The following is a 13,024-nucleotide window of genomic DNA, read 5'->3' as shown; positions in this document are numbered from 1 at the left end:
GCTGCGGTGCTGGGAGGGGGGGATGCAGCAGGGCCGGTGCTGGGGACAAGCCAGGCCCTGCAGGGCTGGAGGTGTTCCCCAGGTCCTTTGTGTTTGTCTTTAACTGCAGTGGGGATCTGGGGCTGCTTGGATTGCCCCAGGATGCTGAAGAAGAGATGTGCTGTTGTGTGAGGTGGTGCCCTCGGCAAAGCTCGCTTGTGACCTGCTCTTGGACCGTCCCCAATATTGCATCCACATAGAGCAGACCATGGTGTGGGTCTTAGCACCAGGCGCTTGTGGAGGAAGGTCTCCCAGCCCTTGGAAAGTGGGTGACATGCAGGTCCCGTAGCACACGGTGGGCTACATGAGCATCACAGGAGGTTGCCAAACACTCCGCATGCTGAGCCATTGCAAAGCAGAAGGAGTCCCAGAGGATACCTGGGAACAAGGGTCTGGCCCCCGGCAGCCCTGCGCCAGCCCTGAGTCCCCAGCAAACAGTGGGCAGGTGGCAGAACTGTTCCCAAACGTTTCCCATGTGATGCCTTTGACCACATTTCAACAAGGAGCTCAAAGTGCCATCAGTCATTTCTGACACTTCCTTCCCCTACGGCTAAAGAGCCGTCTTCTTATTTTTCTATTAGCTATGAAATACCCACATTAAAAAGCTCCTCCTCATCCACCTTCACAGAAGCCCAGTGGCAAACACTGCCGGCTCCTCCACAGCATCCTCTGAATCCCTGTCCTGAGGGCAGCTCCTTTTCTGAAATGCCAAAAAGGAAGGGAATGACAAAAATAATCACACGTGTCCTGTGGCTGCTGCCTGCGAGGGCTCCAGAGGTGCAAGTGCCTTAACCCCTGCGTGCCATCACCGAGGTCCCTACAGCCCACCTCTAGCTCCACTCAACACTGGGGACATGTCACAGCTAGCCTGTCCTGGTCACCTTACCCTGGTATCAGAGCGTGGTCATGCTGCTCTGGAAGTGGCAGAGCCATTCCCTCAATCCCGTACCAGCTTCAGTGCGTGTGTGTCTGGGGATTTACGCAAGCAGCAGCAAACCAAAGGCTTCCTGCAGCTCAGAGGCTTCCCATCCCGCCAGCCCCCAGGAATTCTGTCCAACGCGCGCTTATAGGGACCATACGCAAGGCATTCCCGAAGGCGCCCCTCCACACATGGGCATGCTCGGATGTCGGCTGGGACACGCTGGCTTTTCCAAGAGGTTTTAATTTAATGCTGGCGCTTACCCTGGGAAGAATTTCCCAAGTAGGTGAAAATTCATGATCCACATCAACACGGGGAGAAAGGAGGAATGGGGAAGGCATTGCCTTTGACAGTGTTATTCCTCCTTTTGGGAATGGCTTTGGGTGTTCATTCCCCGGACACCGATACTCCTCTTTCCTGGGAATTCCAGCTGTGTTAAAAACTTGGCCAGCGTTTGCATGTTATTTACACTGGCTTTTGGGTTCCCATGCCTGGCTCCTGCGGTCAGGGGACCCGAAGGACCGCAGGGGCTGTTCAGGCTGGGCTCAGCCCGGGGTGGGAGGGAGCTCGCTGTCCAGCTGTTTGTTTCCACTCAGGATCACACTCATGGCCGGTCCCTGTGGCTCCCAACAGCTCATCCTCCCTTTGCCAGAGGCATCCCAGGAATCGCTGTGGCCGGTGGCTGAGGGAACCCCCATCCCCACTGAACCCCTTGTTCGGTGGCCTCAGGGGGAATAGGGCTTCCCAGCTCCTTGGGATGATGCCGGCAGCATCCCTCTCACTGGCCCCAGTCTCTGATGGAAGGAATTAAGGACTGGATTTGGCTGGGAACAGCCCCCAGGTTGCTGTCACAGGGAAAGGCAGATGTAAAGCTTTGTGCTAGGAAGGACATTAAAGACCTTGCCCTGGAGAAGCACCACAGTGTTGGGTTGTGGCCAGTGTGACTAAGCCTCCTCTTCCTCTCTCCTCACCCCTCTGTCTGGGATGTCAGGCCTTTTTAAAAGCACCTTCGGTTTTGCAATGCCTTTGCTCAGAGCCCCATTACTCAGGCTGAGCTGGCCCTGCTTCCTGGAGGAGCACTGCAGCCCTGCCTGATAAGATAAGCTCCCCAAAGAAAGGTTTTGGGACCCTGACTCACTGGAGAAACTGCAGGGCATTGGTGCAGCCTCTGACACACTTAACTGTTTGATGGGCTTATCACTGAAATTCAGATGTTCATCTGTGTCCACTGGAGGACACAGCCCTTATCCAGGAGCAAGGTCATCCCAATCAGGTGTGAAGCGTGGAGGCTCTCCCTATCTGCACGCCTCCAGCCTCCGTACATATTCACAGCCCTTTCTCAGTCCTGTCCCTAAACCCCTCCTGCCCAGGTCTCCCACAGGGGCTTCCCCAGTACCACTGATGCTGGAGTGTTCACCTTGAGCTCTGGTGTAGGGTTAAAGCCCTGCTGGCAGGAGCCCTGTGCGACTGCTACCTCCCAACCCTCCCCAGGCACTGCTGAGTGTGTATCCATGCCCAGTGGCCATGGGGCTGCAGTCAGAGCAGGTCCAGGCTGCGATTCCCAATTACAGGCAGGATCTGGCCCCAGGTTATCGCTCGTGCTGCTTCTGGCAGCCCACATCTGGCTTTGCCACCAGGCAATAAATCCCCATAGAGAAGCAGCTTTAAGGTCTTGATCCGAGTGATCACAGACCCCCCAAGAGAAAGCAGCTCCAGACCCCAAATATTTGCTCTGGTCGCCCCCCTTGAGAAGGCAGCAGTGGTCTCACCGCAGACGATGCCAGGCCTGGGAGCTCTGATTGCATCAGCAGGGCTGCAGACACTGATGTGGTGTGAGGGGGTGAAACCTCCTGCCATGGGCAATAACCCACGGCAGGTTTGGGACCAGTTTCTGGATGTGCTTGGCTCTTGGTGGATCAATTCACTGGGCACTGCTAAGACAGAAGGAGCTTTAGGGCTGCTTCGCACCAGCACCCAAACCCCGCACCCTCTTCTCCCTCTGGTTGCACCCCATCCCCAGGGGCTTCCTCAGCATCAGCGCCAGTGTGTTGGGGCTCTGCACACCCATCTATGCCTCTATGGCAGCAGGACCCAGCAGGTTAACGGGCAGCTCTGGAAGCCCCCAACAACTGCAAATGATCAACCCCAAGGGGATTTTTTCTCTCCCCTCAGCTCTGGAGTCAATTGTCAGCCCTTGCTTTTAAAGACACCCTTGTCGGCAGCCCGGCTATGCTTTTCTGCTTGGGAGGAATTCCTCTAAAACAATAATAGTGACATTGTTCCTCACTTTGCTGGCGGTTTTATAGGGCTCACGTTGGAGAAAGGTGACCATGGCTGCCTTTTGGCCACATGTGTTTACACAAGGAAATGCATGTGGGTTTTGGGGTGGCGCCTGGACTCAGCAGCCGCTCTCTGTACTCCTGACCCTTACAGAGCTGCTTTCTTGCTTCTGGGTACGTTTACTGCACTCCAGATGTGAGCTGGCTCCAGCAAGGCTGCGGAGCGCCAGGGATCTGGCATCCCCAGACTCATCAGTCCGTGGGGTAGAATGCCATGGTGGTTGTTTTAAAAGCTGTAATGCGTCTTGGTAACACATCATGATTTATTCAGCCCTTGTTTGACAGGGCGCCTTTATCAAAAGCTGATGCGAAGCCGGGCTGCACCGCGCGCTCGGCATGGCTGGGAGCCGGTGCTTCCCTAGGGATGGGCTGGTTGGGAATGTGTTGGTGTGGGACTGCCGGTGAGGTGGGTCCCCATTGTGCCACCCACACCGAGGGGCTGCCTTAGGGGACGACCGTGCTGTGGGTGCACCTTTGCCGTGGGGCTGTTGTAGAGAGGAGCCCTGAGGGGTGTTATGAGAAGAGCAATGTCCCCATTGCTTGCACCCAGGAGCCATAAGGCTGTAGGATGATGGGGTGGCCGGGGGGTGACAGTCCCATGTGCCACCATCCCGCTTGGCAGAGCCCAGGCTCGCTGCTTGCTCTTCAGCACATGGAAGGAGGGGAAATAGGTGACAATGGAGTGTGGAGAAAACCAGGGCAAACCTGGAGCAGAGCATGGGCAGCGAGGAAGCCCCGGGGGAGCAGAGCAGTGGAGTGCCTGCCCCTTCACTAAACCCCACGCTTTGTTCCATTTTTCTGCCCTTTAACCACACAAACCACAGGACACGGTTACAGGGGGAAAGAGGAAGGGGGAATGCATGGTTTACAACCTGAAAGCAGCTCAGTGCTGGCCCTGGCTGGCAGCGGAGAGGAGGCCAAGGAGAACAAACCCTGCCATGGGGTTTGGGGTGAGCAGCCCAGGACAGGGCTCCCACAGCCCCACATCCCTGCTCCAGACCCAGCCTCCTCGCCCGGTGTCTCTGAGGTGCCATTCTCATGGGCACAGACGGATGCGGGACACTTTAGCCCTGGATTAAGAATAAGCCTTTGGTTTAGGGATATTTATTTGCTTTTTATCATAATGGGGAAAAAAATGAACCAGCAGATAGAAGAGGAAGGAAAAAACCCCAATCTGGGTCAGGATCTCACACTGGCTAGTTCACTTCACAGTTTAAGTAAATAGTTCTCATCCTAAAACCCTTCAGGGTCATATAAATGTGCCTCTTCACATGGAAGAGACTATTTTGATAGTAGCTGGGTGCCTGATGAATTTGCAACTTTCCCAAACTGTCGGTGTCTAGAATGTGACATGCTTTTTCACAGCGAGATATAAAACCCTATCAATTAATCTAACTTTTATTGCACCTCTGGGGCATGAACGTGATGTTATTTAAACAAATGGTTCCCATTACCTTCAATTATTTTATAAATGTTTTGCAGTGATTTATAGGCTTCTATTAAACGGACAATATACTCCTGTGCTCCTCGAGGGGGTAAACAGGAATCTCAGGGGCTGGGGCTTGCTGATCTTTGGTTCTTTTCCTCCTTCCTTTTCCCCATGCATAAGAAGCTGCTGTTTAATTAGCGGGGAGGTGGGGAAGAGCCCGGCCAGACGCGCTGCTGACGGCTGCCTGCCCCAAAGCCCGGTCCCCCCACGGCGATGCAGCAGCTCCCTGCACTGACACCCCATTCGCACCGTACCCCGAGGGTGCTGCCTCCCTTGGGGTACCCAACCGGGCCCCATCCGCTCTCCCTGGGGAGCTTCCTGCAGGAGCAAGCAGGGGGATGGTTATCCCTGATGTTTTCCCAGTGCCTCTGCCCACCAGCTGTGCTCGTGCTGGCTGGAGCAGCATGTGAAAGGGATGCAGCTGGATGCCTGGGGTTGTGGGGACTGTTCTGCAGTGCAGGAGCGATACAGGGAAGGGACAGCAGGATTAATACTTTGCTGCTCTCACATGGGATGGAAGGAATGTCTCCTGCCCAGGACGTCTCCCTGCCCACCAGCTCCGCGGTGCCTCGTGCTTTGGGGACATGACACTGCCATCATCAGCCACTGCACCCACTCTCCCCTGCAGCCCTGAGTCCCAGCAAGACCAAACCCCCCGGCTGGCATGGGGAAGGGACAACACATCACGTTTTGCACCCCCAGCCCTCGTGGCTGCCCCATCCCTGGCAGTGTTCAAGGCCAGGTTGGACACAGGGGCTTGGAGCAAGCTGCTCTAGTGGAAGGTGTCCCTGGCATGGCAGGGGTTGGAACTGGATGAGCTTTAAGGTCCCTTCCAACCCAAACCATTCCATGCTTTTTCTCAGTGTTTTCATGCTGGGGAAGGCCAGGGAGGGTCACAGCAGTGATGGGGATGGCGCAGAGACCGCTTATCTCAGCAGGGGTCACACCGGGACGTGGTTTCTGGCGCAGTGACCCTGGCTGCAGGACCCCATCCATCTCCCTGCCACCGCGCTCCCCTGCTAACCCTCAGCACCGCACACTGACAGACAGGACGGCAATTAAGCCCTTGCTGAACTAATTCACTTGAGCCTGTCTACATTTCAAACAGCTCTGGAGATAGGCTCTGTTTACAGAGCCTGCTGCCGTTTATTATTTTTTGGGGGGTGTTGCATGGAACGGGGAGGGGAGATGTCACTGGGGGAAGATAAATAGGGCAGAAGACCCTGTAAAGACAAAGGGCTGAGCATGGCCCCGCTTGGCCTTGGGATAGGGCAGCTCTTTGCACAGGGAGCAAGGAGAGGATTTCCCAGCTCCCAGCTGAGGACGTGCAAAGCTCAGTGCATGCACCCAGGGGCTGCTCCATTGCCTGGGCCACCCCAGCGCTGGCAGAGGCAGGGACTGCTCGAGCTCAGAAGCACTTGGATGGGCTCCATCTCTCCTAATGAATACAATGATAATTTATAGGCGCTCCCCTGGCACAGTGGGGCCCTGGCTCCATGTGCACCCCTTTCCTTCCTGCTGCTGTGGCAGGGCCACAGAGGTTGTGGGGTGCCCCCTGCTTCCCCCCCTGCTGGGATCTGGCATCAGCCACAGTGCTGGGGCCACTACTCACCATCACCAGCCTCTCTCCCTTAAGTCCTGCCAGGCTCAAGACATAACCCTTGTCCCTGCACACACAAGGAAAGCACAGCTCGATGCCAAGGCAGAGCACAGTGTGGTGTAACTGCAGCTACCTAATACGCGCATCCCTGAGAGGGATGCCAGGGGGGCAGGAGGGCAGAAACAGGGGAAACACCTACAGGAGAGCCCCAAGGTTCAGGGAAAGGGGCCCCTCCTGCAAGGGAAGGTTTGAGAAGCCCTGGCACAGCCAAGGAGGTATCACCCCCCAGCATCTCTTTACAGAGGGATTGCTTGGATGAGGAGATCTGGGCAGGCCTCTGCCCTGTGGGTAAGGGGATGCTGCAGCACCATGAGCAAGCAGGGAAGCCCATACTTGCCCCTACACAGGCAGGGCAACCATGGCACATGCCCTACAGAGGGAGATGGGAGAAGCCACTGGGGCTGGGGCCATATGGGAAGTGCCCATCCAAACCCCCCCAGGGCTCCCAGCATGGACCTTCAGCCCCAGGACCCAGGTACCACAAGAGCTCAGCCCCTCTGCTGCCCAGCGAGCCCTCTGCCACTGGCCATGAGGGGCTGCCCCTTCCTGGGGGCTGTGTTCCCACCCTCTGGCTCTCTAAAACCAAACCCTTGTCTTCCTGAAAGGTGGATACCTGCCTCGGACCCAGGGCAGCGTGGTCCAGCAGCCAGCCCCGCAGCTCTGCCTCCACAGACCCGCCTGCCTGTTTTCCTTGGGAGGGCGACCCCCTCGCAGCTGTTTAACCACTGAAAAGAGCTAATGAGGTTTTCGTTAATTAAACAGAGCGAGGCCTCACAATGCCCATCGTCACTTTGTCCCTTCTCCTTGTGCCACTGCAACATCCCAGCGGGAATTGCACAGCCCCAGCTCAGGATGTGCGCCGGGCTGCGGAGGCACAGATAAATGCTGGTAACAAAACAAATACCTTTACCTACCCCCTTGTCTTTCCTTTGCTTAAGTCAGGTCATGTCTGGAAGACAAAAACACCCCTTGGAAGTCAGGGTTTGGAGCGATACAAAGGGGAGTCTTGTCTAAAAGCACTGGCCGGGAGTCAAAGCGGGGAAGCAATCGCTGTCCGGGGCTGTTTGCACAGCAGCGACTCTGAAATCGTATTTCACTGCAGCAGCAGGGTCTTCATCGGGTTTCTCCATGGCCCAGCTTGGGTCTATTTCTCGCTGCAAGGTTATTAAAAACACTTGAACCTGAAACAGTCTCATTGTGTCCACACGGCTGCTATTTATTATTATAAACAAGAGTGTCAGGGCCATTAAAAATAAATCAAAATGGGTAAAAAATGAGTGAGAAATACAAGGAAACGGAATGATTGAGAACACCCATCCCAGCACCCAGGGCTGACAGTTTCCGCTCGCAGGAATGTCTTCTGTGCTAGAGGGAAAACAACTTCTCATTTTTCTTTTCAACCAAACTGCATCCTTTTCCCAGCTGGGGATGCTGAGCTGCAGGGAATGGAAAGAGGAACAGATCCAGCTCCCAGCCCCAGATCCCGCTGCTCCTGGACTCTGACTGGGATTAGTGCTGGCACGCATTGGCTCCCACCAAGGGATGCGAGTGCAGTGTCTCACTGGCCCATCACCACTGTAAACTGGCTGGCCACAAGCGAAAACCAGCACACGCTGTGTGTCCTGTCAGAGCTGGGTGAGTGGTTTCTGCAGCAAGGCTCTGCGGTGGCGTCGGTGAGCACGAAGTGATGGGTGAGAACACCAGCAACCTGCTGCACCCTTCAAAGGGCTGCTGGGGCAGCTCCTCCCTGCAGAGCAGCCCTGGGAGCAGAGGTGCTGGCTTTACTTCTCCTCCCGGTGGGAGGCAGGGCGGGGATGCACAGGGGGGATCGGCACCAGGGATTACAGAGGATGCACAGGGGAAGATGTTAAAGAACAAAACCCCATGGTTATGACTGAACTACAGACCAGGACAGGGGTGCAGCTGAGCAACAGCAGGCACAGCCGGGGCTAAATGGTTGGGAACGGGCCAGGTCATTACACCACTCTGTTCAGAGCATCTCAAATACTCAACATTCTTAAAAAGCTTTAAAAAGCAGAGAAACTGCAATCTGCTCTCATTCACACCAGGGCACAGAGAAACATAGAGGTGGTATTGGACAGAAAGGCTAAAAACCTGTGCTTGTGGAATTACAAGTTAGAATTGTTCCTGAAAGCAAGACCTCTCGGCTCCTACATGGGAAGACCCATTGGCCTAAAGCACCCCTTACACTGGCATCCCTGCAGAGACCCGGCCTGGGGCTGGGCTCCCCCCTCCACCCTTCACATCACCCTCTTGGAGCAAGGGCTCCAAAGTGGCTAAAGAGCAGTCAGTGCGCCCATTGCCCAGCTCCTTCCGCCTTTCACAGCAAGCTATTAGTGGTCTGAAGGGCCATGGGGAGCAGGGACACCCCAAAGCAGAGCCTCCCATCAGTAACAGTGGGGGCTGATGAGCCAGGTTCAGTCCAGTGCCTTGCTCACAGTGGGACAGCCAAGACTCTCAGCCAAGAAACAGCACAAGCCGTGGCACATCATCTGAGCACTGCTGCTGATCTGATCATCTCATTAACACCATCACTTGCTGATTCTCTTCCATAAACCAGAGCAATTCACACCCACCACAACAGCCACCCTCATCCTCTACTAACGAACATCCGTAGCTGCTCTCCTGTCTCCAGACCAGCACCAGAGCCACACTGCTCCGTGCCACAGAGTCCACCTCAAACACAGTTGTACTGAAGTGCTTTGACTTCTACAGAGTTGGCAGCAGGGCACATGCAGCAGGACCTTGACATGCAGGAGGTCTCTGCCCCGCTGAATGTCACTGCTGTAAAGTAAGTGGAGGATGTTTTGGGAAGCAGCAGGCCAGTCTGTCTGGATCACATGTCCTTCAGGTGGCCTCCATGAATAAAACAGGGATGGTCTTTGGAAGGAGTAACAAATCCATACCTTATTGTTAGCTGAATACTCGTTAATAAGCAAGAAGCTGCTGAAAACCCACTCCCACGCTGCTGCTTTTCAGGATGCAGACACAGGCTTTCACCAAGGCAACAACAGGAACCTTTGCTCTGTCAGGGCTGATTTCATTAATTTGCAGGTTTCACCCCATTTCTGGTTCTAGTCCCTCTTGTTTCAGCTCCCTTCTCACTAACACACACAACTGTCATTAGCTGTACTGCAGTAAAGCAACCCTGCAAACCATCCTCTGCGGGAGGACCCTGCCAGCCTAATGCTGGAATTACGTTTGCTAAATCCAGCCTAAATACAGGATTATTTTTGTTAAATCCCCCAGTTTTGCCCATGCCCTGAACACCTGCAGCTTCCAAGCCTTTTGTAAGAAAAAACACCTTTATAATGTGACCTCTCCCACTGCATCTCGCCCCTAGCAGCTCCAGCAGCTTAAAAGGAAGGAGACCAAGGTCAACCCCTTCACTTGCTGCAGCACCAGCCCCGAGGCGCAAAGCCATCCCCTGGGAATCAGCCCAGGACGCTCCCGTCTGTGGAACAGCATCTGCACGCAAGCACCCTGCACCTCCAGCAGGACCCAGCTGTGGCGTAAAATGGTGTTCGATTTAGGGCTGGAGCAGGCCAGGTCTTGGGAGAACCAAAGCACTAAAACCCAATGATGGCGAGCATTAGAAGAGTCTTGTTTCGCATCAGTGAGAGATCAGAGAGGGTCATTTCTAGTCACCCGTGTTCGAACACCGAAGCTCATGGGTGGCATTTGGGATACTTCAGGAGAACCCCACATCAAAACCTCCTGTTTTTCTCCTTTAAAACACGTAATAATTAAACCCACAGCTCTACATGCTGGATTTAATGAAATCCTCCCCTTCTGGCAGGCCCACCCAAGCCAAACCTGAGCTTACAGCGGGTGGACAGTGACCCTTCAGAAGAAGGGATGCTGAAAGCATCTCTTGCACTTGCGGGGCAAGGGCAGCAGGGACACAGGGCTTGGGACTGTGCGTTGCTGGAAGCATGACGACACCCGGAGAAGGAAGGGAACACTCTCAGCCTTCTGGCCTAAATTATCTGCTAACACAAATAATCAAGTTCCAGGGACCACACTGCTCTGGCGCCACTAAAACAAGGGGGGGTCCGGGCCCCAGCGCTGCGCAGCGAGCAGGTGGCAGCCGCAGCCTGACCCATGCAGGATATTCCAGTGTGATACAGAGAGAACTGATGCTCTCCGAGGAAGCCAGCGCCGCTTCCAGTATCGTGGGAAGTTTTTAATGGCTCGCTCGAGGCGAGGCCTCCGAGATGTTTATATTAATACTTACATGTTGGATAGCCGCTCAGTTGGGCTCAGCTGGAAACCCGTCCAAGCAGCTGAGAAACATCTGGCTGCTAACCTTGGACAAGGGCTGATCTGGTAGCCCAGGGATTCAAGAGGTCTCTTTGGAGGGACAGGAGTTTGGCAGATAGCTCACCGAGATCCCTGCTCTCCTATGGCTGTTTCCCAAGTCCCGCTGACCGCGCAGGGATGACACATGCAGCCCGTGCATACTCCGGCCCCATTCACGCAGCATCCCAGCCTCAGTGATCACAAAAGAGCTGTAATTAAGGTATTACTCCTAATTTCCAGTAATACTGAAGGTACGTGACTGTGTGCGCTCCCCTGCCTCCAGGGGAGCACAAGCAGCTGTTTGCCAGCACACAGAACACCGATCTCTCCGTAACCCTGCCCTACGCTGCGTGTGTGCAGGATCAGTGCCACCAGCCCTGCAGCCTCTGCTCTGGCTTCCCTCTGCCTGCACCTAGCACCAAGCAAGCACAAAACTGCCCCAAAAAGCCTCCACCATGAGGCAAACAAAAATCCTGTTCTCCATATATCTGGAGACTGCTCAGGCCAATTATTAATGTGGTTTTAAAGCAGCTTTATAAACCAAGCAAGTAGAATGGAAAACGGACTCATTTCTGATGGAGATGACTCAAAAGCTTGCTTTCCTTTTCTTTCCCAAACTCTTGTGCTTTTTTTGTTTGGTTTGGGTTTTTTCCCAAAAGAAACTTCAGCTTTGGCTACCCTAAAACATTCTTTGGTGAGTGAAGAGCTAATGAAATAAGCCAAAGGAAAAGAATACACGTTGAGCAATAACGAGGGAGAAGGGACTTGCAGACGGACCATTTGACATTTATTTTCCCCTCCTATTACCCATTAAGGTACCACAGGGCTCTCTAGACATGTCAGGACAAAGCCACCACCAACCTGGCTCGAGAGGCAGAAAATCAGGACAGGACCCACATTTCTGGAAACCCTCAGTAGGCTTTATTTGAAAGGAGATAAGGATGAAAAGGTGACAAGATGCTTCACAGATTAAGATGATGAGAATCTAGCTTATCTCCTTATCTTCCACGATGTCTTCTGCTTTTCTGTTACAACAAAGCGTGTGTGACATCGGGGGAAATGTAAAGGCACAAGCACCAACGACGTAGCACCAAGAAGGGAGGATGGGGAAGAAGATGCTCCATAAGGGCTAAAAAGGTCTGTCCAGCAGACACCGAGCTGCCTCTGGTCCAACAAAGCAGTTAAGCATGTGCCTAACTTAAGCTTTACTTCGCTGGGGCTCTTCACAGGCTTAGAAGTTAAGCACATTCTCCAGCAATCCGCTACAGACCGGACAAACAAGCAGCTATTAAAGGACCTGAATCTCAGTCAACAGCAAGGTTACAGTGCTTTGGAAAGCACCCTAGCCAGAAAATTAATGCAATATGGCAATTTCCACTGACTGAGGAACGCTCTAAGCCATCAGGAAAAGCTTCTTAAGCGTAAAATAACACACAACAAAGTTTAGATCTTAATAATAATATCACTATCACATTCTCTTCACCTTCTTTCAGCTCCAGGTAGGTAGAGATCGAAGCAGACTTATCTATAGATACATGCAGAACTGGAACTCCCTTGTTTCACTGTAAGCTGGTGCCAGCTTGAAAAACACCCCTGAATTCACTGTGCTGTTTCTTGATGCAGGAAATGCTGTCCTGTAGGTAAAACACCGACCTCAAATGCCTAACGGCCAGCTCCCACAGACAGCAAGGTAAGCCACAAATAGCTCCTACAACTCCAGCAGCGCACCGCAAAGGCTGGTATTTGGCACACGAGCATGTCCCACTGCATCTCTCTGTCGGGTTTGTTTCCCATGTTAGAACTGGCATAACTTAACGCTGTCCCTTCATGCTGCTTATGTGGCAGTGCCACTGGCAGCTCTAGCATCAGAGAGCAGCTCTAAGATGAACCATCCGAGCAGCTGTCCTTTGGCCAGGCTGTTTGCCCAGGACCCGCAATCACAGCCATATTATATCACTGGCTGCTCCTTCTGCTCTGCTCTGCCTGACTCCAGGGACACAGCAGCTGAAAACACCTTTTGGGTTAAAAATTAGTTCTCTAATGGTAGTGGAAGAAAGTTAAGAAATCCAAAGCATTACAAGGAGTTGTACAGAAAAGGCATATTTAAACATTTACTCCCTACACACACAGAGCTTAATTGCAACAAAGCAAGAAGCAAGTAATTAGTCTTTATTAACCATTAAAATCTCACTGCAGTGCTGGTTTTCCCCGTAGCAAGTTAATGTCTGTACAGTGAGAAAGTAACGATCATCAGC

The sequence above is a fragment of the Psittacula echo genome (genome assembly GCF_963264785.1).
Source record: "Psittacula echo genome assembly, chromosome: 12".
Lineage (NCBI taxonomy): Eukaryota > Metazoa > Chordata > Aves > Psittaciformes > Psittacidae > Psittacula > Psittacula echo.
This window is presented reverse-complemented; position numbering follows the sequence as displayed.